At 42.9% G+C, this 23634-nt stretch overlaps 25 non-coding genes across 25 annotated transcripts; all 25 read right to left on the bottom strand.

Annotated features, from left to right (window-relative positions):
• Positions 1 to 413: 413 nt before the first annotated feature.
• On the bottom strand, positions 414 to 533 carry LOC142507303 (5S ribosomal RNA). Its single transcript, XR_012805563.1, has one exon. It is a non-coding gene; the product is annotated as a 5S ribosomal RNA (ribosomal RNA).
• Positions 534 to 1189: 656 nt separating this feature from the next.
• LOC142509467 (5S ribosomal RNA) lies at positions 1190 to 1308 on the bottom strand. The gene has a single exon (XR_012807639.1). It is a non-coding gene; the product is annotated as a 5S ribosomal RNA (ribosomal RNA).
• Positions 1309 to 1831: 523 nt separating this feature from the next.
• LOC142516671 (5S ribosomal RNA) lies at positions 1832 to 1952 on the bottom strand. Its single transcript, XR_012812454.1, has one exon. It is a non-coding gene; the product is annotated as a 5S ribosomal RNA (ribosomal RNA).
• Positions 1953 to 2581: 629 nt separating this feature from the next.
• LOC142513295 (5S ribosomal RNA) lies at positions 2582 to 2700 on the bottom strand. Its single transcript, XR_012809249.1, has one exon. It is a non-coding gene; the product is annotated as a 5S ribosomal RNA (ribosomal RNA).
• A 968-nt stretch (positions 2701 to 3668) lies between these two features.
• Positions 3669 to 3787, bottom strand: LOC142508312 (5S ribosomal RNA). The gene has a single exon (XR_012806532.1). It is a non-coding gene; the product is annotated as a 5S ribosomal RNA (ribosomal RNA).
• Positions 3788 to 4470: 683 nt separating this feature from the next.
• LOC142508285 (5S ribosomal RNA) lies at positions 4471 to 4589 on the bottom strand. Its single transcript, XR_012806506.1, has one exon. It is a non-coding gene; the product is annotated as a 5S ribosomal RNA (ribosomal RNA).
• Positions 4590 to 5273: 684 nt separating this feature from the next.
• Positions 5274 to 5392, bottom strand: LOC142506834 (5S ribosomal RNA). The gene has a single exon (XR_012805110.1). It is a non-coding gene; the product is annotated as a 5S ribosomal RNA (ribosomal RNA).
• Positions 5393 to 6076: 684 nt separating this feature from the next.
• Positions 6077 to 6195, bottom strand: LOC142515119 (5S ribosomal RNA). Its single transcript, XR_012810979.1, has one exon. It is a non-coding gene; the product is annotated as a 5S ribosomal RNA (ribosomal RNA).
• A 1466-nt stretch (positions 6196 to 7661) lies between these two features.
• On the bottom strand, positions 7662 to 7785 carry LOC142507510 (5S ribosomal RNA). The gene has a single exon (XR_012805766.1). It is a non-coding gene; the product is annotated as a 5S ribosomal RNA (ribosomal RNA).
• A 645-nt stretch (positions 7786 to 8430) lies between these two features.
• LOC142509769 (5S ribosomal RNA) lies at positions 8431 to 8550 on the bottom strand. The gene has a single exon (XR_012807924.1). It is a non-coding gene; the product is annotated as a 5S ribosomal RNA (ribosomal RNA).
• Positions 8551 to 9233: 683 nt separating this feature from the next.
• LOC142507386 (5S ribosomal RNA) lies at positions 9234 to 9352 on the bottom strand. The gene has a single exon (XR_012805645.1). It is a non-coding gene; the product is annotated as a 5S ribosomal RNA (ribosomal RNA).
• Positions 9353 to 10817: 1465 nt separating this feature from the next.
• LOC142515939 (5S ribosomal RNA) lies at positions 10818 to 10936 on the bottom strand. The gene has a single exon (XR_012811759.1). It is a non-coding gene; the product is annotated as a 5S ribosomal RNA (ribosomal RNA).
• A 371-nt stretch (positions 10937 to 11307) lies between these two features.
• LOC142510193 (5S ribosomal RNA) lies at positions 11308 to 11426 on the bottom strand. The gene has a single exon (XR_012808319.1). It is a non-coding gene; the product is annotated as a 5S ribosomal RNA (ribosomal RNA).
• Positions 11427 to 12108: 682 nt separating this feature from the next.
• LOC142515212 (5S ribosomal RNA) lies at positions 12109 to 12227 on the bottom strand. The gene has a single exon (XR_012811068.1). It is a non-coding gene; the product is annotated as a 5S ribosomal RNA (ribosomal RNA).
• Positions 12228 to 12910: 683 nt separating this feature from the next.
• Positions 12911 to 13029, bottom strand: LOC142509736 (5S ribosomal RNA). Its single transcript, XR_012807893.1, has one exon. It is a non-coding gene; the product is annotated as a 5S ribosomal RNA (ribosomal RNA).
• A 683-nt stretch (positions 13030 to 13712) lies between these two features.
• LOC142514130 (5S ribosomal RNA) lies at positions 13713 to 13830 on the bottom strand. Its single transcript, XR_012810039.1, has one exon. It is a non-coding gene; the product is annotated as a 5S ribosomal RNA (ribosomal RNA).
• A 681-nt stretch (positions 13831 to 14511) lies between these two features.
• LOC142506830 (5S ribosomal RNA) lies at positions 14512 to 14630 on the bottom strand. Its single transcript, XR_012805106.1, has one exon. It is a non-coding gene; the product is annotated as a 5S ribosomal RNA (ribosomal RNA).
• A 685-nt stretch (positions 14631 to 15315) lies between these two features.
• On the bottom strand, positions 15316 to 15434 carry LOC142513406 (5S ribosomal RNA). Its single transcript, XR_012809354.1, has one exon. It is a non-coding gene; the product is annotated as a 5S ribosomal RNA (ribosomal RNA).
• A 1103-nt stretch (positions 15435 to 16537) lies between these two features.
• Positions 16538 to 16656, bottom strand: LOC142513096 (5S ribosomal RNA). The gene has a single exon (XR_012809061.1). It is a non-coding gene; the product is annotated as a 5S ribosomal RNA (ribosomal RNA).
• A 683-nt stretch (positions 16657 to 17339) lies between these two features.
• LOC142509687 (5S ribosomal RNA) lies at positions 17340 to 17457 on the bottom strand. The gene has a single exon (XR_012807848.1). It is a non-coding gene; the product is annotated as a 5S ribosomal RNA (ribosomal RNA).
• Positions 17458 to 18125: 668 nt separating this feature from the next.
• On the bottom strand, positions 18126 to 18244 carry LOC142508951 (5S ribosomal RNA). Its single transcript, XR_012807146.1, has one exon. It is a non-coding gene; the product is annotated as a 5S ribosomal RNA (ribosomal RNA).
• A 995-nt stretch (positions 18245 to 19239) lies between these two features.
• LOC142506916 (5S ribosomal RNA) lies at positions 19240 to 19357 on the bottom strand. The gene has a single exon (XR_012805188.1). It is a non-coding gene; the product is annotated as a 5S ribosomal RNA (ribosomal RNA).
• Positions 19358 to 20575: 1218 nt separating this feature from the next.
• LOC142514894 (5S ribosomal RNA) lies at positions 20576 to 20694 on the bottom strand. The gene has a single exon (XR_012810768.1). It is a non-coding gene; the product is annotated as a 5S ribosomal RNA (ribosomal RNA).
• A 1449-nt stretch (positions 20695 to 22143) lies between these two features.
• Positions 22144 to 22261, bottom strand: LOC142516655 (5S ribosomal RNA). The gene has a single exon (XR_012812439.1). It is a non-coding gene; the product is annotated as a 5S ribosomal RNA (ribosomal RNA).
• A 671-nt stretch (positions 22262 to 22932) lies between these two features.
• LOC142516969 (5S ribosomal RNA) lies at positions 22933 to 23051 on the bottom strand. The gene has a single exon (XR_012812735.1). It is a non-coding gene; the product is annotated as a 5S ribosomal RNA (ribosomal RNA).
• Positions 23052 to 23634: the final 583 nt, after the last annotated feature.

Here is a 23634-nt window from a genome sequence, read left to right as displayed (position 1 = left end):
ACGACAACAAAAATCGCGAAATGTTCCATTAAAATAGAAAAAAAAAATAAGAATAAGAAAATAGCGAATGTAAAGCTGTTATTATGCCTGGGATAAGATAAAATGAAACCGGAAGCGAATTTCGGACTTCTTAAGCCGATTTCTCGAGGAATCAGAAGCTTAACAGAAAAGAAAAATCGCAAATTAGAGGGTCTTAGAGAAGGAATTCGGCTAAAATCTCGCCAGCTCATTGCGGAGTAATGAGTCTCGTTCGTTTGCCCGTTTACAATCAAATTAGGCTACAATTTTTTCCAAATCCAGCAGTGCCTGAGCTACGTTGATTTCACATGTCTTATCTGGTCTCGATCGAGATTCAGATGATTTTAGCCGAAAATCGTCTGTCAACAAGTAATCAAAAATAGAAAACACGAAAAGGGGTGCAACACGAGGACTTCCCCAGGTGGTCACCCATACTAGTACTGCTCTCACCCAAGCACGCTTAACTTCGGGGTTCTGATGGGATCCGGTGCATTAGTGCTGGTATGATCGCACTCGACATTGAGTGGGATGTTTATTCTTTTATCCCTAGAGTACGTGTGGAGCTGGCGGCGATGGAAAACACGCGGCACTGCTCTCGCCCAATTAGAACCATGTAGTAAAGCGTTCTGGCGCGATGTCAGAGCTAGGATGGGTGACCTCCCTGGGAAGTCCTCGTGTCGCGACCGTTTACGTAAATTATGGCTAAAACAGTCGAAATAATTGTTTTCTGTGTCATACCCTTCCGCACAGAACCGGCTCACGACAAAAAAAATCGCTAAATATTCCCAGAAAATAGAAAAAAAAATAAGAATAAGAAAATAGCGAATGTAAAGCTATTATTATGCTTGGAATACGATAAAATGGAACAAGAATCGAATTTCGAACTTCCTAAGCAGATTTCTCGAGGAAATGGAAGCTTAACAGAAGCGGAAAATCGCAAATTAGAGGGTCTTAGAGGAGGAATTCGGCTAAAATCTCGCCAACTCATTGTGGAGTAATGAATCTCGTTCGTTTGCCAGTTTACAATCAAATTAGGCTACAATTTTGTCCAAATTTGGCAGTGCCCGAGCTACGTTGTTTCACGTGTGTTATCTGGTCCCGATCTAGAATCAGATGATTTGAGCCAAAAATCGTCTGTCAACAAGTAATCAAAAATAGAAAAAAACGAAAAGGGGTGCAACAAGAGGACTTCCCAAGGGGTCACCCATCCTAGTACTGCTCTCGCATAAGCATGCTTAACTTCGGAGTTCTGATGGGATCCGTTGCATTAGTGCTGGTATGATCGCACCCGACATTGAGTGGGATGTTTATTCTTATATCCCTCGAGTACGTGTAAAGCGGGCTGCGATAGACAACACGCGGCACTGCTCTCGTCATACCCTTCCGCACAAAACAGGCTCACGACAACAAAAATCGCTAAATATTCACCGAAAATAGAAAAAAAATAAGAATAAGAAAATAGCGAATGTAAAGCTATTATTATGCCTGGGATACGATAAAATTGAACCAGAATCGAATTTCGAACTTCCTAAGCGGATTTCTCGAGGAAACGGAAGCTTAACAGAAGCGGGAAATCGAAAATTAGAGGGTCTTAGAGAAGGAATTCGGCTAAAATCTCGCCACCTTCATTGCGGAGTAATGAGTCTCGTTCGTTTGCCCGTTTACAATCAAAATAGGCTACAATTTCGTCCAAATCTGGCAGTTCCCGAGCTACGTTGATTTCACAAGTCTTATCTGGTCCCGATCGAGATTCAGATGATTTGAGCCGAAAATCGTTTGTCAACAAGTAATCAAAAATAGAAAAACACGAAAAGGGGTGCAACACGAGGACTTCCCCCAGGGGGTCACCCATCCTAGTACTGCTCTCACCCAAGCACGCTTAACTTCGGAGTTCTGATGGGATCCGGTGCATTAGTGCTGGTATAATCGCACTCGACATTGAGTGGGATGTTTATTCTTTTATCCCTCGAGTACGTGTGGAGCTGGCGGCGATGGAAAATACGCGGCACTGCTCTAGCCCAATTAGAACCATGTAGTAAAGCATTCTGGCGCGATGACAGAGCTAGGATGGGTGACCTCCCTGGGAATTCCTCGTGTCGCGACCGTTCTGCGGAGTAATCTGCGTCATACCCTTCCGCACAGAACCGGCTCACGACAACAAAAATCGCTAAATATTCCCAGAAAATAGAAAAAAAAATAAGAATAAGAAATAGCGAATGTAAAGCTATTATTATGCCTGTGATACGATAAAATGGAACCGGAATTGAATTTCGAACTTCCTAAGCGAATTTTTCGAGGAAACGGAAGCTTAACAGAAGAGGAAAATCGCAAATTAGAGTGTCTTAGAGAAGGAATTCGGCTAAAATCTCGCCAGCTCATTGCAGAGTAATGAGTCTCGTTCGTTTGCCCGTTTACAATCAAATTAGCCTACAATTTTGTCCAAATCTGGCAGTTCCCGAGCTACGTTGATTTCACAAGTCTTATCTGGTCCCGATCGAGATTCAGATGATTTTAGCCGAAAATCGTCTGTCAAAAAGTAATAAAAAATAGAAAAATACGAAAAGGGGTGCAACACGAGGACTTCCCATGAGGTCACCCATCCTAGTACTGCTCTCGCCCAAGAACGCTTAACTTCAGAGTTCTGATGGGATCCGGTGCATTAGTGCTGGTATGATCGCACCCGACATTGAGTGGGATATTTATTCTTATATCTCTCGAGTACGTGTAAAGCGGGCGGCGATAGACAACACGTGGCACTGCACTCGCCCTATCAAAACCATGAAGTTAAGCTTTCTGGCGCGATGGCAGAGCTAGGATGGGTGACCTCCCTTAGAAGTCCTAGTGTCGCGACCGTTTACGTAAATTATGGCTAAAACAGTCGAAATAATTGATTTTAATGAGTTAACCATTTCCGGAGTAATCTGCGTCATACCCTTCCGCACAGAACCGGCTTACGACAAAAAAAAATCGTTAAATGTTCCCAAAAAATGGAAAAAAAAATATAAGAATAAGAAAATTGCGAATGTAAAGCTATTATTATGACTGTGATACGATAAAATGGAACCGGAATCGAATTTCGAACTTCCTAAGCGGATTTTTCAAGGAAACGGAAGGTTAACAGAAGAGGAAAATCGCAACCGTTTACATAAATTATGGCTAAAACAGTCGAAATAATTGTTTTTAATGAGTTAACCGTCTCCAGAGTAATCTGCGTCATTCCCTTCCGCACAGAACCGGCTCACGACAACAAAAATCGCTAAATGTTCCATGAAAATAGAAAAAAAATAAGAATCAGAAAATAGCGAATGTAAAGCTATTATTATGTCTGAGATACGATAAAATGAAACCGGAAGCGAATTTTGGACTTTCTAATCGGATTTCTCGAGGAAGCAGAAGCTTAACAGAAGCGGAAAATCGCAAATTAGAGGGTCTCAGAGAAAGAATTCAGCTAAAATCTCGCCAGCTCATTGTAGAGAATGAGTCTCGTTCGTTTGCCCGTTTACAATCAAATTAGCCTACAATTTTTTTCAAATCCGGCAGTGCCCGAGCTACGTTGATTTCACATTTTTATCTGGTCCCGATCGAGATTCAGATGATTTGAGCCGAAAATCGTCTGTCAACTAGTAATCAAAAAAATAAAAACACGAAAAAGGGTGCAACATGAGGACTTCCCAGGGGTCACCCATCCTAGTACTACTCTTCGCCCAAGCACGCTTAACTTCGGAGTTTTGATGGGATCCGGTGCATTTGTGCTGGTATGATCGCACCCGACATTGAGTGGGATGTTTATTCTTATATCCCTCGAGTACGTGTGGAGCGGGCGACGATGGACAACACGCTGCACTGCTCTCGCCCAATCAGAACCATGAAGTTAAGCGTTCTGGCGCGATGGCAGAGCGAGGATGGGTGACCTCCATGGGAAGTCCTCGTGTCGCGACCGTTCACGTAAATTATGGCTAAAACAGTCGAAATAATTGTTTTTAATTAGTTAACCGTCTCCGGAGTAATCTGCGTCATACCCTTCCGCACAAAACCGGCTCACGACAACAAAAATCGCTAAATATTCCCAGAAAATAGAAAAAAAATAAGAATAAGAAAATAGCGAATGTAAAGCTATTATTATGCATGGGATACGATAAAATGGATCCGGAATCGAATTTCGGACTTCCTAAGCAGATTTCTTGAGGAAATGGAAGCTTAACAGAAGCGGAAAATCGCAAATTAGAGTGTCTTAGAGAAGGAATTCGGCTAAAATCTCGCAAGCTCATTGCAGAGTAATGAGTCTCGTTCGTTTGCCCGTTTACAATCAAATTAGCCTACAATTTTGTCCAAATCCGGCAGTGCCCGAGCTACGTTGATTTCACATGTCTTATCTGGTGCCGATCGAGATTCAGATGATTTGAGCCGAGAATCGTCTGTCAAAAACTAATCAAAAATAGAAAAACACGAAAAGGGGAGCAACACGAGGACTTCCCAAGGGGTCACCCATCCTAGTACTGCTCTCGCTTAAGCACGCTTAACATCGGAGTTTTGATGGGATCCGGTGCATTAGTGCTGGTATGATCGCACCCGACATTGAGTGGGATGTTTATTTTTATATCCCTCGAGTACGTGTAAAGCGGGCGGCGATGGACAATACGCGGCACTGCTCTTGCCCAATCAGAACCACGAAGTAATGCGTTCTGGCGCGATGACAGAGCTTGGATGGGTAACCTCCCTGGAGAGTCCTCGTGTCGCGACCGTTTACATAAATTATGGCTAAAACAGTCGAAATAATTCTTTTTAATTAGTTAAGTGTCTCCGGAGTAATCTGCGTCATACCTTTCCGCAGAGAACCGGCTCACGACCACAAAAATCGCTAAATGTTCCCAGAAAATGGAGAAAAAAATAAGAATAAAAAAATAGCGAATGTAAAGCTATTATTATGCCTGGGATACGATAGAGTGGAATCAGAATCGAATTTCAAACTTATTAAGCGGATTTCTCGAGGAAACAGAAGTTTAACAGAAGCGGAAAATCGCAAATTAGAGAGTCTTAGAGAAGGAATTCGGCTAAAATCTCGCCACCTCATTGCGGCGAAATGAGTCTCGTTCGTTTGTCCGTTTACGATCAAATTAGGCTACAATTTTGCCCAAATCCGGCAGTGCCCGAGCTACGTTGATTTCACATGTGTTATCTGGTCCCAATCGAGATTCAGATGATTTGAGCTGAAAATCGTCTGTGAACAAGTAATCAAAAATATAAAAACACGAAAGGAGCTGCAACACGAGGACTTTCTAGAGGGTCACACATCCTAGTACTGCTCTCGCCCAAGCACGCTTAACTTCGGAGTTCTGATGGGATCCGGTGCATTAGTGCTGGTATGATCGCAAACGACATTGAGTGGGATGTTTATTTTTATATCCCTCGAGTACGTGTGGAGCGGGCGGCGATGGACAACACGCGGCACTGCTCTCGCCCAATCAGAACCATGAAGTTAAGCGTTCTGGCGCGATGGCAGAGCTAGGATGGGTGACCTCCCTGGGTAGTCCTCGTGTCGCGACCGTTTACGTAAATTATGGATAAAACAGTCGAAATAATTGTTTTTAATGAGTTAACCGTCTCCGGAGTAATCTGCGTAATATTCTTCCGCACAGAACCGGCTCACGACAACAAAAATCGCTAAATGTTCCCATAAAATAGAAAAAAAATAAGAAGAAGAAAATAGCGAATGTAAAGCTATTATTATGCCTAGGATACGATAAAATAGAACCGAGATAGAATTTCGAACTTTTTAAGCGGATTTCTCGAGGAAATTGAAGCTTAATAGAAGCGGAAAATCACAAATTAGAGGGTCTTAGAGAAGGAATTCGGCTAAAATCTCGCCAGCTAATTGCGGAGTAATGTGTCTCGTTCGTTTGCCCGTTTACAATCAAATTAGGCTACAATTTTGTCCAAAATCGGCAGTGCCCGAGCTACGTTGATTTCACATGTCTTATCTGGTCCCGATCGAGATTCAGATGATTTGAGCCAAAAAATCGTCTGTCAACAAGTAATCAAAAATAGAAAAACACGAAAAGAGGTGCAACACGAGGACTTCCCAGGGGGTCATCCATCCTAGTACTGCTCACGCCCAAGCAAGCTTAACTTCGGAGTTCTGATGGGATCCGGTGCATTAGTGCTGGTATGATCGCACACGACATTGAATGGGATGTTTATTCTTATATCCCTCGAGTACGTGTGGAGCGGGCGGCGATGGACAACACGCGGCACTGCTCTCGCCCAATCAGAACTATGAAGTTAAGCGTTCTGGCGCGATGGCAGAGCGAGGATGGGTGACCTCCATGGGAAGTCCTCGTGTCGCGACCGTTCACGTAAATTATGGCTAAAACAGTCGAAATAATTGTTTTTAATGAGTTAACCGTCTCCGGAGTAATCTGCGTCATACCCTTCCGCACAAAACCGGCTCACGACAACAAAAATCGCTAAATATTCCCAGAAAATAGAAATAAAAATAAGAATAAGAAAATAGCGAAGGTAAAGCTATTATTATGCCTGGGATACGATAAAATTGTACCAGAATCGAATTTTGAACTTCCTAAGCGGATTTCTAGAGGAAACGGAAGCTTAACGGAAGGGGAAAATCGCAAATTAGAGGGTCTTAGAGAAGGAATTCGGCTAAAATCTCGCCACTTCAATGCGTAGTAATGAGTCTCGTTCGTTTGCCCGTTTACAATCAAATTAGGCTACAATTTTGTCCAAATTCGGCAGTGTCTGAGCTACGTTTATTTCACATGTCTTATCTAGTCTCGATCGAGATTCAGATGATTTGAGCCAAAAATCGTCTGTCAACAAGTAATCAAAAATAGAATAACATGAAAAGGAGTGCAACACAAAGACTTCCCAAGGGGTCACCCATCCTAATACTGGTCTCGAGTTCTGATGGGATCCGACGCATTAGTGCTGGTATGATCGCACCCGACATTGAGTGGGATATTTATTCTTATATCCCTCGAGTACGTGTAAAGCGGGCGGCGATAGACAACGCGCGGCACTGCTCTCTCCCAATCAGAACCATGAAGTTAAGCATTCTGGCGCGATGGCAGGGTTAGGATGGGTGACCTCCCAGAGAAGTCCTCGTGTCGCGACCGTTTACATAAATTATGGCTAAAACAGTCGAAATAATTGTTTTTAATGAGTTAACCGTCTCCGGAGTAATCTGCGTCATACCCTTCCGCACAGAACCGGCTCACGACAACAAAAATCGCTAATTGTTCCCAGAAAATAGAAAAAAAAAAGAAGAATGAGAAAATAGCGAATGTAAAGCTATTATTATACCTGAGATACGATAAAATGTAATCGGAAGCGAATTTCGGACTTCCTAATCGGATTTCTCGAGGAAGCGGAAGCTTAACAGAAACGGAAAATCGCAAATTAGAGGGTCTTAGAGAAGGAATTCGCCTAAAATCTCGCCAGCTCATTGCGGAGAATGAGTCTCGTTCTTTTGCCCGTTTACAATCAAATTAGCCTACACTTTTTTTCCAATCCGGCAGTGCCCGAGCTACGTTGATTTCACATGTCTTATCTGGTCCCGATCGAGATTCAGATTATTTGAGCCGAAAATCGTATGTCAACAAGTAATCAAAAATAGAAAAACACGAAAAGGGGTGCAACACGAGGAATTCCCATGGGACCGGGTCACCCATCCTAGTACTGCTCTCGCCCAAGCACACTTAACTTCGGAGTTCTGATGGGATCCGGTGCATTACTGCTGGTATGATCGCACCCGACATTGAGTGGAATGTTTATTCTTATATCCCTCGAGTACATGTGGAGCGGGCGGCGATGGACAACACGCGGCACTGCTCTCGCCCAATCATAACCATGAAGTTAAGCGTTCTGGCGCGATGGCAGAGGTAGGATGGGTGACCTCCCTGGAAAGACCTCGTGTCGCGACCGTTTTTAATGAGTTAACCGTCTCCGGAGTAATCTGCGTCATACCCTTCCGCATAGAACTGGCTCACGACAACAAAAATCGCTAAATGTTCCCAGAAAATAGAAAAAAAATATGGATAAGAAAATAGAGAATGTAAAGCTATTATTATGCCTGGGATACGATAAAATGGAACCGGAATCGAATTTCGGACTTCCTAAGCAGATTTCTCGAGGAAACGGAAGCTTAACAGAAGCGGAAAATCGCAAATTAGAGTGTCTTATAGAAGGAATTCGCTAAAATCTCGCAAGCTCATTGCAGAGTAATGAGTCTCGTTCGTTTGCCCGTTTACAATCAAATTAGCCTACAATTTTTTCCAAATCCGGCAGTGCCCGAGCTACGTTGATTTCACAAGTCTTATCTGGTCCCGATCGAGATTCAGATGATTTGAGCCGAAAATCGTCGGTCAAAAAGTAATCAAAAATAGAAAAACACGAAAAGGCGTGCAACACGAGGACTTCCCAGGGTGTCACCCATCCTAGTACTGCTCTCGCCCAAGCCCGTTTAACTTCGGAGTTCTGATGGGATCCGGCTGCATTACTGCTGGTATGATCGCACCCGACATTGAGTGGAATGTTTATTCTTATATCCCTCGAGTACATGTGGAGCGGGCGGCAATGGACAACACGCGGCACTGCTCTCGCCCAATCATAACCATGAAGTTAAGCGTTCTGGCGCGATGGCAGAGGTAGGATGGGTGACCTCCCTGGAAAGACCTCGTGTCGCGACCGTTTACGTAAATTATAGATAAAACAGTCGAAATAATTGTTTTTAATGAGTTAACCGTCTCCGGAGTAATCTGCGTCATACCCTTTCGCATAGAACTGGCTCACGACAACAAAAATCGCTAAATGTTCCCAGAAAATAGAAAAAAAATATGGATAAGAAAATAGAGAATGTAAAGCTATTATTATGCCTGGGATACGATAAAATGGAACCGGAATCGAATTTCGGACTTCCTAAGCAGATTTCTCGAGGAAACGGAAGCTTAACAGAAGCGGAAAATCGCAAATTAGAAGGTCTTAAAGAAGGAATTCGGCTTAAATCTCGCCAGCTCATTGCAGAGTAATGAGTCTCGTTCGTTTGCCCGTTTACAATCAAATTAGCCTACAATTTTTTCCAAATCCGGCAGTGCCCGAGCTACGTTGATTTCACAAGTCTTATCTGGTCCCGATCGAGATTCAGATGATTTGAGCCGAAAATCGTCTGTCAAAAAGTAATCAAAAATAGAAAAACACGAAAAGGCGTGCAACACGAGGACTTCCCAGGGTGTCACCCATCCTAGTACTGCTCTCGCCCAAGCCCGTTTAACTTCGGAGTTCTGATGGGATCCGGCGCATTAGTGCTGGTATGATCGCAACCGACATTGAGTGGGATGTATATTATTATATCCCTCGAGTACGTGTAAAGCGGGCGGCGATAGACAACACGCGACACTGCTCTCTCCCAATCAGAACCATGAAGTTAAGCATTCTCGCGCGATGGCAGAGTTAGGATGGGTGACCTCCTTGGGAAGTCCTCGTGTCGCGACCGTTTACATAAATTATGGCTAAAACAGTCGAAATAATTGTTTTTAATGAGTTAACCGTCTCCGGAGTAATCTGCGTCATACCCTTCCACACAAAACCGGCTCAAGACAACAAAAATCGCTAAATGTTCCATGAAAATAAAAAAAAAATAAGAATAAGAAATTAGCGAATGTAAAGCTATTATTATGCCTGTGATAAGATAAAATGAAACCGGAAGCGAATTTTTGACTTCTTAAGCGGATTTCTCGAGGAAGCGGAAGCTTAAATGAAACGAAAAATCGCAAATTAGAAGGTCTTAAAGAAGGAATTCGGCTTAAATCTCGCCAGCTCATTGCGGAGGAATGAGTCTCGTTCGTTTGCCCGTTTACAATCAAATTAGCCTACAATTTTTTCCAAATCCGGCAGTGCATGAGCTACGTTGATTTCACATGTCTTATCTAGTCTCGATCGAGATTCAGATGATTTGAGCCAAAAATCGTCTGTCAACAAGTAATCAAAAATAGAATAACATGAAAAGGAGTGCAACACAAAGACTTCCCAAGGGGTCACCCATCCTAATACTGATCTCGAGTTCTGATGGGATCCGACGCATTAGTGCTGGTATGATCGCACCCGACATTGAGTGGGATATTTATTCTTATATCCCTCGAGTACGTGTAAAGCGGGCGGCGATAGACAACGCGCGGCACTGCTCTCTCCCAATCAGAACCATGAAGTTAAGCATTCTGGCGCGATGGCAGGGTTAGGATGGGTGACCTCCCAGAGAAGTTCTCGTGTCGCGACCGTTTACATAAATTATGGCTAAAACAGTCGAAATAATTGTTTTTAATGAGTTAACCGTCTCCGGAGTAATCTGCGTCATACCCTTCCGCACAGAACCGGCTCACGACAACAAAAATCGCTAATTGTTCCCAGAAAATAGAAAAAAAAAAGAAGAATGAGAAAATAGCGAATGTAAAGCTATTATTATACCTGAGATACGATAAAATGTAATCGGAAGCGAATTTCGGACTTCCTAATCGGATTTCTCGAGGAAGCGGAAGCTTAACAGAAACGGAAAATCGCAAATTAGAGGGTCTTAGAGAAGGAATTCGCCTAAAATCTCGCCAGCTCATTGCGGAGAATGAGTCTCGTTCTTTTGCCCGTTTACAATCAAATTAGCCTACACTTTTTTTCCAATCCGGCAGTGCCCGAGCTACGTTGATTTCACATGTCTTATCTGGTCCCGATCGAGATTCAGATGATTTGAGCCGAAAATCGTCTGTCAACAAGGAATCAAAAATAGAAAAACACGAAAAGAGGTGCAACACGAGGACTTTCCAAGGGGTCACCCTTCCTAGTACTGCTCTCGCCCAAGAACGCTTAACTTCGGAGTTCTGATGGGATCCGGTGCATTAGTGCTGGTATGATCGCACCCGACATTGAGTGGGATATTTATTCTTATATCTCTCGAGTACGTGTAAAGCGGGCGGCGATAGACAACACGTGGCACTGCACTCGCCCTATCAGAACCATGAAGTTAAGCTTTCTGGCGCGATGGCAGAGCTAGGATGGGTGACCTCCCTTGGAAGTCCTTGTGTCGCGACCGTTTACGTAAATTATTTCTAAAACAGTCAAAATAATTATTTTTAATGACTTAACCGTCTCCGGAGTAATCTGCGTGATACCCTTTCGCACAGAACCGGTTCACGACAACAAAAATCGCTAAATGTTCCCAGAAAATGGAAAAAAATATAAGAATAAAAAAATAGCGAATGTAAAGCTATTATTATGCCGGGGATACGAAAAGGGGTGCAACACGAGGACTTCCCCGGGGGTCACCAATCCTAGTACTGCTCTCGCCCAAGCAGACTTAACTTCGGAGTTCTGATGGGATCCAATGCATTAGTGCTGGTATGATCGTACCCGACATTGAGTGGGATGTTTATTCTTATATCCCTCGAGTACGTATGGAGCGGGCGGCGATGGACAACGCGGCACTGCTCTCGCCCAATCAAAACCATGAAGTTAAGCGTTCTGGCGCGATGGCAGAGCGAGGATAGGTGACCTCAATGAGAAGTCCTCGTGTCGCGACCGTTCACGTAAATTATGGCTAAAACAGTCGAAATAATTGTTTTTAATGAGTTAACCGTCTCCGCAGTAATCTGCGTCATACCCTTCCGCACAAAACCGGCTCACGACAACAAAAATCGCTGAATGTTCCATGAAAATAGAAAAAAAATAAGAATAAGAAAATAGCGAATGTAAAGCTATTATTATGCCTGGTATACGATAAAATAAAACCAGAATCGAATTTCGGACTTCCTAAGAGAATTTCTCGAGGAAGCGAAAGCTTAACAGAAGCGAAAAATTCGCAAATTAGTGGGTCTTAGAGAAGGAATTCGGCTAAAATCTCGTCAGCTCATTGCGAAGTAATGAGTCTCGTTCGTTTGCCCGTTTACAATCAAATTAGCCTACAATTTTTTCGAAATCCGGCAGTGCCAGAGCTACGTTGATTTCACATGTCTAATCTTGTCCCGATCGAGATTCAGATGATTTGAGCCGAAAATCGTCTGTCAACAAGTAATCAAAAATAGAAAAACACGAAAAAGGGTGCAACACGAGGACTTCCCAGGGGGTCACCCATCCTAGTACTGCTCTCGCCCAAGCATGCTTAACTTCGGAGTTGTGATGGGATCCGGTGCATTAGTGCTGGTATGATCGCACCCGAAATTGAGTGGGATGTTTATTCTTATATACCTCGAATACGTGTGGAGCGGGCGGCGATGGAAAACACGCGGCACTGCTCTCGCTTAATCAGAACCATGAAGTTAAGCGTTCTGGCGCGATGGTAGAGCTAGGATGGGTGACCTCCCTGGGAAGTCCTGGTTTCGCGACTGTTTACGTAAATTATGGCTAAAACAGTCGAAATAATTGTTTTTAATTAGTTAACCGTCTGCGGAGTAATCTGCGTCATACTCTTCTGCATAGAAACGGCTCACGACAACAAAAATCGCTAAATGTTCCCAGAAAATAGAAAAAAAAATGAATATAAGAAAATAGAGAATGTAAAGCTATTATTATGCCTGGGATACGATAAAATGGAACCGGAATCGAATTTCGGACTTCCTAAGCAGATTTCTCGAGGAAACGGAAGTTTAACAGAAACGGAAAATCGTAAATTAGAGTGTCTTAGAGAAGGAATTCGGCTAAAATCTCGCCACCTCATTGCGTAGTAACGAGTCTCGTTCGTTTGCCCGTTTACAATCAAATTAGGCTACAATTTTGTCCAAATCAAGCAGTGCCCGAGCTACGTTGATTTCACATGTCTTATCTGGTCCTGATCTAGATTCAGATGATTTGAGCCGAAAATCGTCTGTCAACAAGTAATCAAAAATAGAAAAACACGAAAAGGGTGCAACACGAGGACTTCCCAGGGGGTCACCCTTCCTAGTACTGCTCTCGCCCAAGCGCGCTAAATTTCGGAGTTCTGATGGGATCCGATGCATTAGTGCTGGTATGATCGTACCCGTCATTGAGTGGGATGTTTATTCTTATATCCCTCGAGTACGTGTGGAGCGGGCGGCGATGGACAACACGCGGCACTTCTCTCGCCCAATCAGAACCATGAAGTTAAGCGTTCTGGCGCGATGGCAGAGCGAGGATGGGTGACCTCCCTGGGAAGTCCTCGTGTCGCGACCGTTCACGTAAATTATAGCTAAAACAGTCGAAATAATTGTTTTTAATGAGTTAACCGTCTCCGGAGTAATTTGCGTCATCCCCTTCCGCACAAAACCGGCTCACGATAACAAAAATCGCTAAATGTTCCATGAAAATAGAAAAAAAATAAGAATAAGAAAATAGCTAATGTAAAGCTATTATTATGCCTGGTATACGATAAAATGAAACCGGAAGCGAATTTCGAACTTCCTAAGCGGATTTCTCAAGGAAGCGGAAGCTTAACAGAAGCGGAAAATCGCAAATTAGAGGGTCTTAGAGAAGGAATTCGGTTAAAATCTCGCCAGCTCATTGCGGAGTAATGAGTCTCGTTCGTTTCCCCGTTTACAATCAAATTAGCCTACAATTTTGTCCAAATCCGACAGTGCCCGAGCTACTTTCATTTCACATGTCTTATCTGGTCCCGATCGAGATTCAGATGATTTGAGCCAAAAACCGTCTGTCAACAAGTAATCAAAAATAGAAAAACACGAAAAGGGGTGCAACACGAGGACTTCCCAGGAGGTCAACCATCCTAGTACTGCTCTCGCCCAGCACGCTTAACTTCGGAGTTCTGATGGGATCCGGTGCATTAGTGCTGGTATGATCGCACCCGGCATTGAGTGGGATGTTTATTCTTATATCCCTCGAATACGTGTGGAGCGGGCGGCGATGGAAAACACGCGGCACTGCTCTCGCCCAATCAGAACCATGAATTTAAGCGTTCTGGCGCGATGGTAGAGCTAGGATGGGTGACCTCCCTCGGAAGTCCTAGTGTCGTGACTGTTTACGTAAATTATGGCTAAAACAGTCGAAATAATTGTTTTTAATTAGTTAACCATCTGCGGAGTAAGCTGCGTCATACCCTTCCGCATAGAACCGGCTCACGAAAACAAAAATCGCTAAATGTTCCCAGAAAATAGAAAAAAATAAGGATAAGAAAATAGAGAATGCAAAGCTATTATTATGCATGGGATACGATAAAATGGATCCGGAATCGAATTTCGAACTTCCTAAGCAGATTTCTCGAGGAAACGGAAGCTTAACAGTAGCGAAAAATTGCAAATTAGAGGTCTTAGAGAAGGAATTCGGCTAAAATCTTGCCAGCTCATTGCGGATTAATGAGTCTCGTTCGTTTGCTCGTTTATAATCAAATTAGCCAACAATTTTTTTCAAATCCGGCAGTGCCCGAGCTACGTCGATTTCACATGTCTTTTCTGGTCCCGATCGAGATTCAGATGATTTGAGCCGAAAATCGTCTGTCAACAAGTAATAAAAAATAGAAAAACACTAAAAGGAGTGCAACACGAGGACTTCCCAGGGGGTCACCCATTCTAGTACTGCTCTCGCCCAAGCACGCTTAACTTCAGAGTTCTGATGGGATCCGTTGTATTGGTGTTGGTATCATCGCACCCGACATTGAGTGGGATGTTTAGTCTTATATCCCTCGAGCACCTGTGGATCGGGCGGCGATGGACAACACGTGGCACTGCTCTCGCCCAATCAGAACCATGAAGTTAAGCGTTCTGGCGCGATGGTAGAGCTAGCATCGGTGACCTCCCTGGGAAGTTCTCGTGTCGCGACTGTTTACGTAAATTATGGCTAAAACTGTCGAAATAATTGTTTTTAATGAGTTAACCGTCTCCGGAGTAATCTGCGTCATACCCTTCCGCACAGAACCGGCTGACGACAACAAAAATCGCTAAATGTTCAATGAAATTAGAAAAAAAAAATAAGAAAAGAAAATCGCGAATGTAAAGCTATTATTATGCCTGGGATACGATAAAATGGAACCAGAATCGAATTTCGAACTTCCTAAGCGGATTTCTCGAGGAAACGGAAGCTTAACAGAAGCGGAGAATTGCAAATTAGAGGGTCTTAGAGAAGGAATTCGGCTAAAATCTCGCCACCTCATTGTGGAGTAATGAGTCTCGTTCGTTTGCCCGTTTACAATCAAATTAGCCTACAATTTTTTCAAAATCCGGCAGTGCTCGAGCTACGTTGATTTCACATGTCTTATCTGGTCTCGATCGAGATTCAGATGATTTGAGCAGAAAATCGTCTGTCAACAAGTAATCAAAAATATAAAAACACGAAAAGGGGGTGCAACACAAGGACTTCTCAAGGGGTCACCCATCCTAGTACTGCTCTCGCCCAAGAACGCTTAACTTCGGAGTTCTGATGGGATCCGGTGCATTAGTGCTGGTATGATCGCACCCGACATTGAGTGGGATATTTATTCTTATATCCCTCGAGTATGTGTAAAGCGGGCGGCGATTAAAAACACGCGGCACTGCTCTCGCCCATTGAGAACCATGAAGTTAAGCATTCTGGCGCGATGGCAGAGTTAGGATGGGTGACCTCCCTGGGAAATCCTCGTGTCGCGACCGTTTACATAAATTATGGCTAAAACATTCGAAATAATTGTTTTTAATGAGTTAACCGTCTCCGGAGTAATCTGCGTCATACCCTCTCGCACAGAACCGGCTAACGACAACAAAAATCGCTAAAAGTTCCCTGAAAATAGAAAAATAATTAAGAAGAAGAAAATAGCAAATGTAAAGCTATTATTATTCCCGGGATACGATAAAATGGAACCGAAATCAAATTTCGGACTTCCTAAGCGGATTTCTCGAAGAAACGGAAGCTTAACAGAAGCGAAAAATCGCAAATCAAAGGGTCTTAGTGAAGGAATTCGGCTAAAATCTCGTCAGCTCATTGCGGAGTAATGAGTCTCGTTTGTTTGCCCGTTTACAATCAAATTAGGCTACAATTTTGTCCAAATCCGGCAGTGTTCGAGCTACGTTGATTTCACATGTCTTATCTGGTCCCGATCGAGATTCAGATGATTTGAGCCGAAAATCACCTATCAACAAGTAATCAAAAATAGAAAAACACGAAAAGGGGTGCCACGACAACAAAAATCGCTAAATGTTTCCAGAAAATAGATAAAAAATAAGAAAAAGAAAAGAGCGAATATAAAGCTATTATTATGCCTAGGATACGATAAAATTGTACCAGTAGCGAATTTCGGACTTCCTAATCGGATTTCTCGAGGAAGCGGAAGCTTAACAGAAGCGGAAAATCACTAATTAGAGGGTCTTAGAAAAGGAATCTTGCTAAAATCTCGCTAGCTCATTGCGGAGAATGAGTCTCATTCTTTTGCCCGTTTACAATCAAATTAGCCTACAATTTTTTCCAAATTCGGCAAAGCCCGAGCTACGTTGATTTCACATGTCTTATCTGGTCCCGATCAAGATTCAGATAATTTGAGCCAAAAATCGTATGTCAAAAAGTAATCAAAAATAGAAAAACACGAAAAGGGGTGCAACACGAGGACTTCCTAGGGGGTCACCCATCCTAGTACTGCTCTCGCCCAAACACTCTTAACTTCGGAGTTCTGATGAGATCCGGTGCATTAGTGCTGGTATGATCGCACCCGACATTGTGTGGGATGTTTATTCTTATATCCCTCGAGTACCTGTGGAGCGGGCGGCGATGGAAAACACGCGGCACTGCTCTCGTCTAATTAGAACCATGAAGTAAAGCGTTCTGGCGTGATGGCAGAGCTAGGATGGGTGACCTCCCTGGTAAGTCCTCGTGTCACGATCGTTTACGTAAATTATGACTAAAACAGTAGAAATAATTTTTTTTAATGAGTTAACCGTTTCCGGAGTAATCTGCGTCATACCCTTCCGCATAGAACCGGCTCACGACAACAAAAATCATTAAATGTTCCCAGAAAATAGAAAAAAAATAAGGATATGAAAATAGAGAATGTAAAGCTATTATTATGCCTGGGATACGATAAAATGGAACCGGAATCGAATTTCGGACTTCCTAAGCAGATTTCTTGAGGAAACGGAAGCTTAACATAAGTGGAAAATCGCAAATTAGAGTGTCTTAGAGAAGGAATTCGGCTAAAATCTCGCCACTTCATTGCGGAGTAATGAGTCTCGTTCGTTTGCCCGTTTACAATCAAATTAGCCTACAATTTTGTCCGAATCCGGCAGTGCCCGAGCTACATTGATTTCACAAGTCTTATCTGGTCTCGATCGAGATTCAGATGATTTGAGCTTAAAATCGTTTGTCAAAAAGTAATCAAAAATAGAGAAACACGAAAAGGGGTGCAACACGAGGACTTCCCAGGGGGAAGTCATCATAGTACTTCTCTCGCCGTAGCACGCTTAACTTCAGAGTTCTGATGGGATCCGGTGCATTAGTGCTGGTATGATCGCACCCGACATTGAGTGGGATGTTTATTCTTATATCCCTCGAGTACGTGTATAGAAAACACGCGGCACTGCTCTCGCATAATCATAACCATGAAGTTAAGCATTCTGGCGCGATGGCAAAGCTAGGAAGGGTGACCTCACTGGGAAGTCCTTGTGTCACGACCGTTTACGTAATTTATGGCTAAAATAGTCGAAATAATTCTTTTTAATGAGTTAACCGTCTCCGGAGTAATCTGTGTCATACCCTTCCGCCCAGAACCGGCTCACGACAACAAAAATCGCTAAATGTTCCCAGAAAATAGAAAAAAAATAAGAATAAGAAAATAGCGAATGTAAAGCTATTATTATGCCTGGGATACGATAAAATGGAACCAGAATCGAATTTCGAACTTCCTAAGCGGATTTCTCGAGAAAACGGAAGCTTAACAAAAGCGAAAAATCGCAAATTAGAGGGTCTTAAAGAAGGAATTCAGCTAAAATCTCGCCACCTCATTGCGGAGAATAAGTCTCGTTCGTTTGCAAGTTTACAATCAAATTAGACTACAATTTTGTCCAAATCTGGCAATTCCCGAGCTACGTTGTTTCACATGTGTTATCTGGTCCCGATCGAGATTCAGATGATTTGAGCCGAAAATCGTCTGTCAACAAGTAATCAAAAATAGAAAAGCACGAAAAGGGGTGGAACACGAGGACTTACTCGGGGGTCACCCATCCTAGTACTGCTCTCGCCCAAGCACGCTTAACCTCGGAGTTCTGATGGGATCCGGTGCATTAGTGCTAGTATGATCGCACCCGACTGAGTGTGATGTCTATTCTTATATCCCTCAAGTACGTGTGGAGCGGGCGGCGATGGACAACACGCGGCACTGCTCACGCCCAATCAAAACCATGAAGTTAAGCATTCTGGCGCGATGGTAGAGCTAGGATGGATGACCTCCCGGGGAAGTCCTCGTGTCACGACCGTTTACGTAAATTATGGCTAAAACAATCGAAATAATTGTTTTTAATGAGTTAACCGTCTCCGGAGTAATCTGCGTCATGCCCTTCCGTACAGAACCGGCTAACGACAACAAAAATCGCTAAATGTTCCATTAAAATAGAAAAAAAAATAAGATTAAGAAAATAGCGAATGTAAAGCTATTATTATGTGTAAAGCGGGCGGCGATAGACAACACGCAGCACTGCTCTCGCCCAATCATAACCATGAAGTTCAGCATTTTGGCGCGATGATAGAGCAAGGATGGGTGACCTCTCTGGGAAGTCCTCGTGTCGCGACCGTTTACGTAAATTATGGCTAAAACAGTCGAAATAATTATTTTTAATGAGTTCACCGTCTCCGGAGTAATATGCGTCATACCCTTCCGCACAGAACCGGTTCACGACAACAAAAATCGCTAAATGTTCCCAGAAAATGGAAAAAAAAATAAGAATAAGAAAATAGCGAATGTAAAGCTATTATTATGCCTGGGATACGATAAAATGGAACAAGAATCGAATTTCGAACTTCCTAAGCGGATTTCTCGAGGAAACGGAAGCTTAACCGAAGCGGAAAATCGCAAATTAGAGGGTCTTAAAGAAGGAATTCGGCTAAAATTTCGTCACCTCATTGCGGAGAATGAGTCTCGTTCGTTTGCCAGTTTACAATCAAATTAGGCTACAACTTTGTCCAAATCTTGCAGTGCCCGAGCTACGTTGTTTCACATGTGTTATCTGGTCCCCATCGAGAATCAGATGATTTGAGCCGAAAATCGTCTGTCAACAAGTAATCAAAAATAGAAAAACACGAAAAGGGGTGCAACACGAGGACTTCCCCGGGGTCACCCATCCTAGTACTGCTCTCGCCCAAGCACGCTTAACTTCGGAGTTCTGATGGGATCCGGTGCATTAGTGCTGATATGATTGTATCCGACATTGAGTGGGATGTTTATTCCTATAACCCTCGAGTACGTGTGGAGCGGGCGGCAATGGAAAACACGCGGAACTGCTCTCGCCCAATCAGAACCATAAAGTTAAGCGTTCTTGTGTGATGGTAGAGCGAGGATGGGTGACCTCCATGGGAAGTCCTCGTGTCCGCGACCATTCACGTAAAATATGGCTAAAACAGTCGAAATAATTGTTTTTAATAAATTAACCATCTTCGGAGTAATCTGCGTCATACCCTTCCGCAGAAAACCGGCTCACGACAACAAAAATCGCTAAATGTTCCATGAAAATGGAAAAAAAATAAGAATTAGAAAATAGCGAAAGTAAAGCTATTATTATGCTTGGTATACGATTAAAATGAAACCGGAAGCGAATTTCAGACTTCCTAAGCGGATTTCTCGAGGAAGCGAAAGCTTAACAGAAGTGGAAAATCGCAAATTAGAGGGTCTTAGAGAAGGAATTCGGCTAAAATCTCATCAGCTCATTGCGGAGTAATGAGTCTCGTTCGTTTGCTCGTTTACAATCAAATTAGCCTACAATTTTTTCTAAATCCGGCAGTGCCCGAGCTACGTTGATTTCACATGTCTTATCTGGTCTCGATTGAGATTCATATGATTTGAGCCGAAAATCATCTGTCAACAAATAATCAAAAATAGAAAAACACGAAAAGGGGTGCAACACGATCGCGACCGTTTACGTAAATTATGGCTAAAACAGTCGAAATAATTGTTTTTAATGAGTTAACCATCTGCAGAGTAATCTGCGTCATACCTTCCGTACAGAACCGGCTCACGACAACAAAAATCGCTAAATATTCCCAGAAAATAGAAAAAAAAATAAGAATAAGAAAATAGCGAATTTATGCTATTATTATGCTTGGGATACGATAAAATGGAACCAGAATCGAATTTCAAACTTCCTAAGCGGATTTCTCGAGGAAACGGAAGCTTAACAGAAGCGGAAAATCGCAAATTAGAAGGTCTTAGAGAAGGAATTCTGCTAAAATCTCGCCACCTCATTGTGGAGTAATGAGTCTCGTTCGTTTGCAAGTTTACTATCAAATAAGGCTACTATTTTGTCCAAATCTGGCAGTGCCCGAGCTACGTTGTTTCACATGTGTTATCTGGTCCCGATCGAGAATCAGATGATTTGAGCCGAAAATCGTCTGTCAACAAGTAATTAAAAATAGAAAAACACGAAAAGGGGTGCAACACGAGGACTTCCCAGGGGGTCACCCATCCTAGTACTGCTCTCGCCCAAGCACGCTTAACTTCAGAGTTCTGATGGGATCCATTGTATTAGTGCTGGTATCATCGCACCCAACATTGAGGGGATGTTTAGTCTTATATCCCTCGAGTACGTGTGGAGCGGGCGGCGATAGACAACACGTGGCACTGCTCTCGTCCAATCAGAACCATGAAGTTAAGCGTTCAGGCGCGATGGAAGAGCTAGGTTGGGTGACCTCTCTAGGAAGTCCTCGTGTCGCGACCGTTTACGTAAATTATGGCTAAAACGGTCGCAATAATTGTTTTTAATGAGTTAACCGTCTCCGGAGTAATCTGCGTCATACCCTTCGGCACAAAACCGGCTCACGACAACAAAAATCGCTAAATGTTCCATGAAAATAGAAAAAAAATAAGAATAAGAAAATAGCGAATGTAAAGCTATTATTATTCCTGGGATACGATAAAATGATACCAGAAGCGAATTTCGGACTTCCTAAGCGGATTTCTCGAGGAAGCGCAAGCTTAACAGAAGCGGAAAATCGCTAATTAGAGGGTCTTAGAGAAGGAATTCGGCTAAAATCTCGCCAGCTCATTGCGAAGAATGAGTCTCGTTCGTTTGCCCGTTTACAATCAAATTAGCCTACAATTTTTTCCAAATCCGACAGTGCCTGAGCTACGTTGATTTCACATGTCATATCTGGTCCCGATCGAAATTCAGATGATTTGAGCCGAAAATCGTCTGTCAACAAGTAATCAAAAATAGAAAAACACGAAAAGGGGTGCAACACATGGACTTCCCAGGGCACGCTTAACTTCAGAGTTCTGATGGGATATGTTGTATTAGTGCTGGTATGATCGCACCCGACATTGAGTGGGATCTTTATTCTTATATCCCTCGAGTACATGTGGAGCGGGCGGCGATGGAAAACACGCGGGAGTGCTCTCGCCCAATTAGAACCATGAAGTTAAGCGTTCTGGTGCGATGGCAGAGCTAGGATGGGTGACCTACCTGGGAAGTCCTCGTGTCGCGACCGTTTACATAAATTATGGCTAAAACAGTCGAAATAATTGTTTTTAATGAGTTAACCGTCTCCGGAGTAATCTACGTAATACCCTTCCGCACAGAACCGGCTCACGACAACAAAAATCGCTAAATGTTCCCGGAAAATAAAAAAAATAAGAAGAAAAAAATAGCGAATGTAAAGCTATTATATTGCCTGGGATACGATAAAATGGAATCGAAATCGAATTTCGAACTTCCTAAGCGGATTTCTCGATCAAACGGAAGCTTAACAGAAGCGGAAAATCGCAAATTAGAGGGTCTTAGAGAAGGAATTCGGCTAAAATCTTGTCAGCTCATTGCGGAGTAATGAGTCTCGTTCGTTTGCCTGTTTACAATCAAATTAGGCTACAATTTTGTCCAAATCCGGCAGTGTCCGAGCTACGTTGATTTCACAAGTCTTCTCTGGTCCTGATCGAGATTAAGATGATTTGAGCCGAAAATCGTCTGTCAACAAGTAATCAAAAATAGAAAAACACGAAAAGGGGTGCAACACGAAGACTTCCCAGGGGGTCACCCATCCTAGTACTGCTCAGCCCAAGCACGCTTAACTTCGAAGTTCTGATGGGATCCGGTGCATTAGTGCTGGTATGATCGCACCTGACATTGAGTGGGATGTTTATTCTTATATTCCTCGAGTACGTGTTGAGCGGGAGGCGATAGACAACACGCGGCACTGCTCTCGACCAATCAGAACCATGAAGTTAAGCGTTTTGGCGCGATGGCAAAGCTAGGATGGGTGACCTCCCTGGAAGTCCTTGTGTCGCGACCGTTTAAGTAAATTATGGATAAAATAGTCGAAATAATTGTTTTTAATGAGTTAACCGTCTCCGGAGTAATCTGCGTCATACCCTTCCGCACAGAACCGGCTCACAACAAAAAAAATCGCTAAACGTTCCCAGAAAATAAAAAAAAATAAGAAGAAGAAAATAGCGAATGTATAGCTATTATTATGTCTGAGATACAATAAAATGGAAACGGAATCGAATTTCGGACTTCCTAAGCGGATTTCTCGAGGAAACATAAGAGAAAAATCGCAAATTAGAGGATCTTGGAGAAGGAATTCGGCTAAAATCTCGCCAGTTCATTGCGGAGTAATGAGTCTCGTTCGTTTGCCCGTTTACAATCAAATTAGCCTACAATTTTGTCCATATCCGGCAGTGCCTGAGCTACGTTGATTTCACATGTCTTCTCTGGTCGTGATCAGGGATTCAGATGATTTGAGCCGAAAATCGTCTGTCAACAAGTAATCAAAAATAGAAAAACACGAAAAGGGGTGCAACACGAGGACTTCCCAAGGGGTCACCCGTCCTAATACTGCTCTCGCCCAAGCACGCTTAATTTCGGAGTTCTGATGGGATCCGGTGTATTACTGCTGGTATGATCGCACCCGACATTGATTGTGATAGGATCGATTAACGTATCAAGAGTGTTTAGAAGGCGGGGTTGAATAAACTCTCACAGTTAAAACTGGTCTTTTCTAATTTTGAGTTCAATTTTGTGACAAACTGATTCTCTGAATCTTGTCTGTCAATGATAATCAGTTAAACTAAAGTAGTTGCGGAAAATAACTGACTGAAAGATAGAATACGAAACTGAAATAAAGTAGGCAAGGGTTGTTTCTGGATGTTCGGAGAATTTAATTACTCCTACGTCACCCCTTGTATCTCAAAGATAGGATATCCACTAAAAGACTTTGATCAAATACAAGAATTGTACTGACCCACTTCAGTTTGGACTTAACACTGCCAAAAACTGAAACTCTTAGTTAGACAGAATGTTCTCAGTGCGTAACTGATCTTAGCACTATCGAATTTCAACGATTATTACAACTTGCTAGTGAGCTCAAATTGTAGCCTTAACTGCTACGAATATATCAAGTAAGAGTGAGATAAGATTTTGACAGAGTGACAGCAAGCTTTTGAATAGTGTTGACTCCCCGTTTTCTTCAGCTGTTCTTCTGTCATATTTATAA

The sequence above is a fragment of the Primulina tabacum genome, chromosome 10 (genome assembly GCF_025594145.1).
Source record: "Primulina tabacum isolate GXHZ01 chromosome 10, ASM2559414v2, whole genome shotgun sequence".
Lineage (NCBI taxonomy): Eukaryota > Viridiplantae > Streptophyta > Magnoliopsida > Lamiales > Gesneriaceae > Primulina > Primulina tabacum.
Note: the sequence above shows the minus strand (reverse complement) of the source record. Positions and strands in the feature narration are given on the sequence as shown.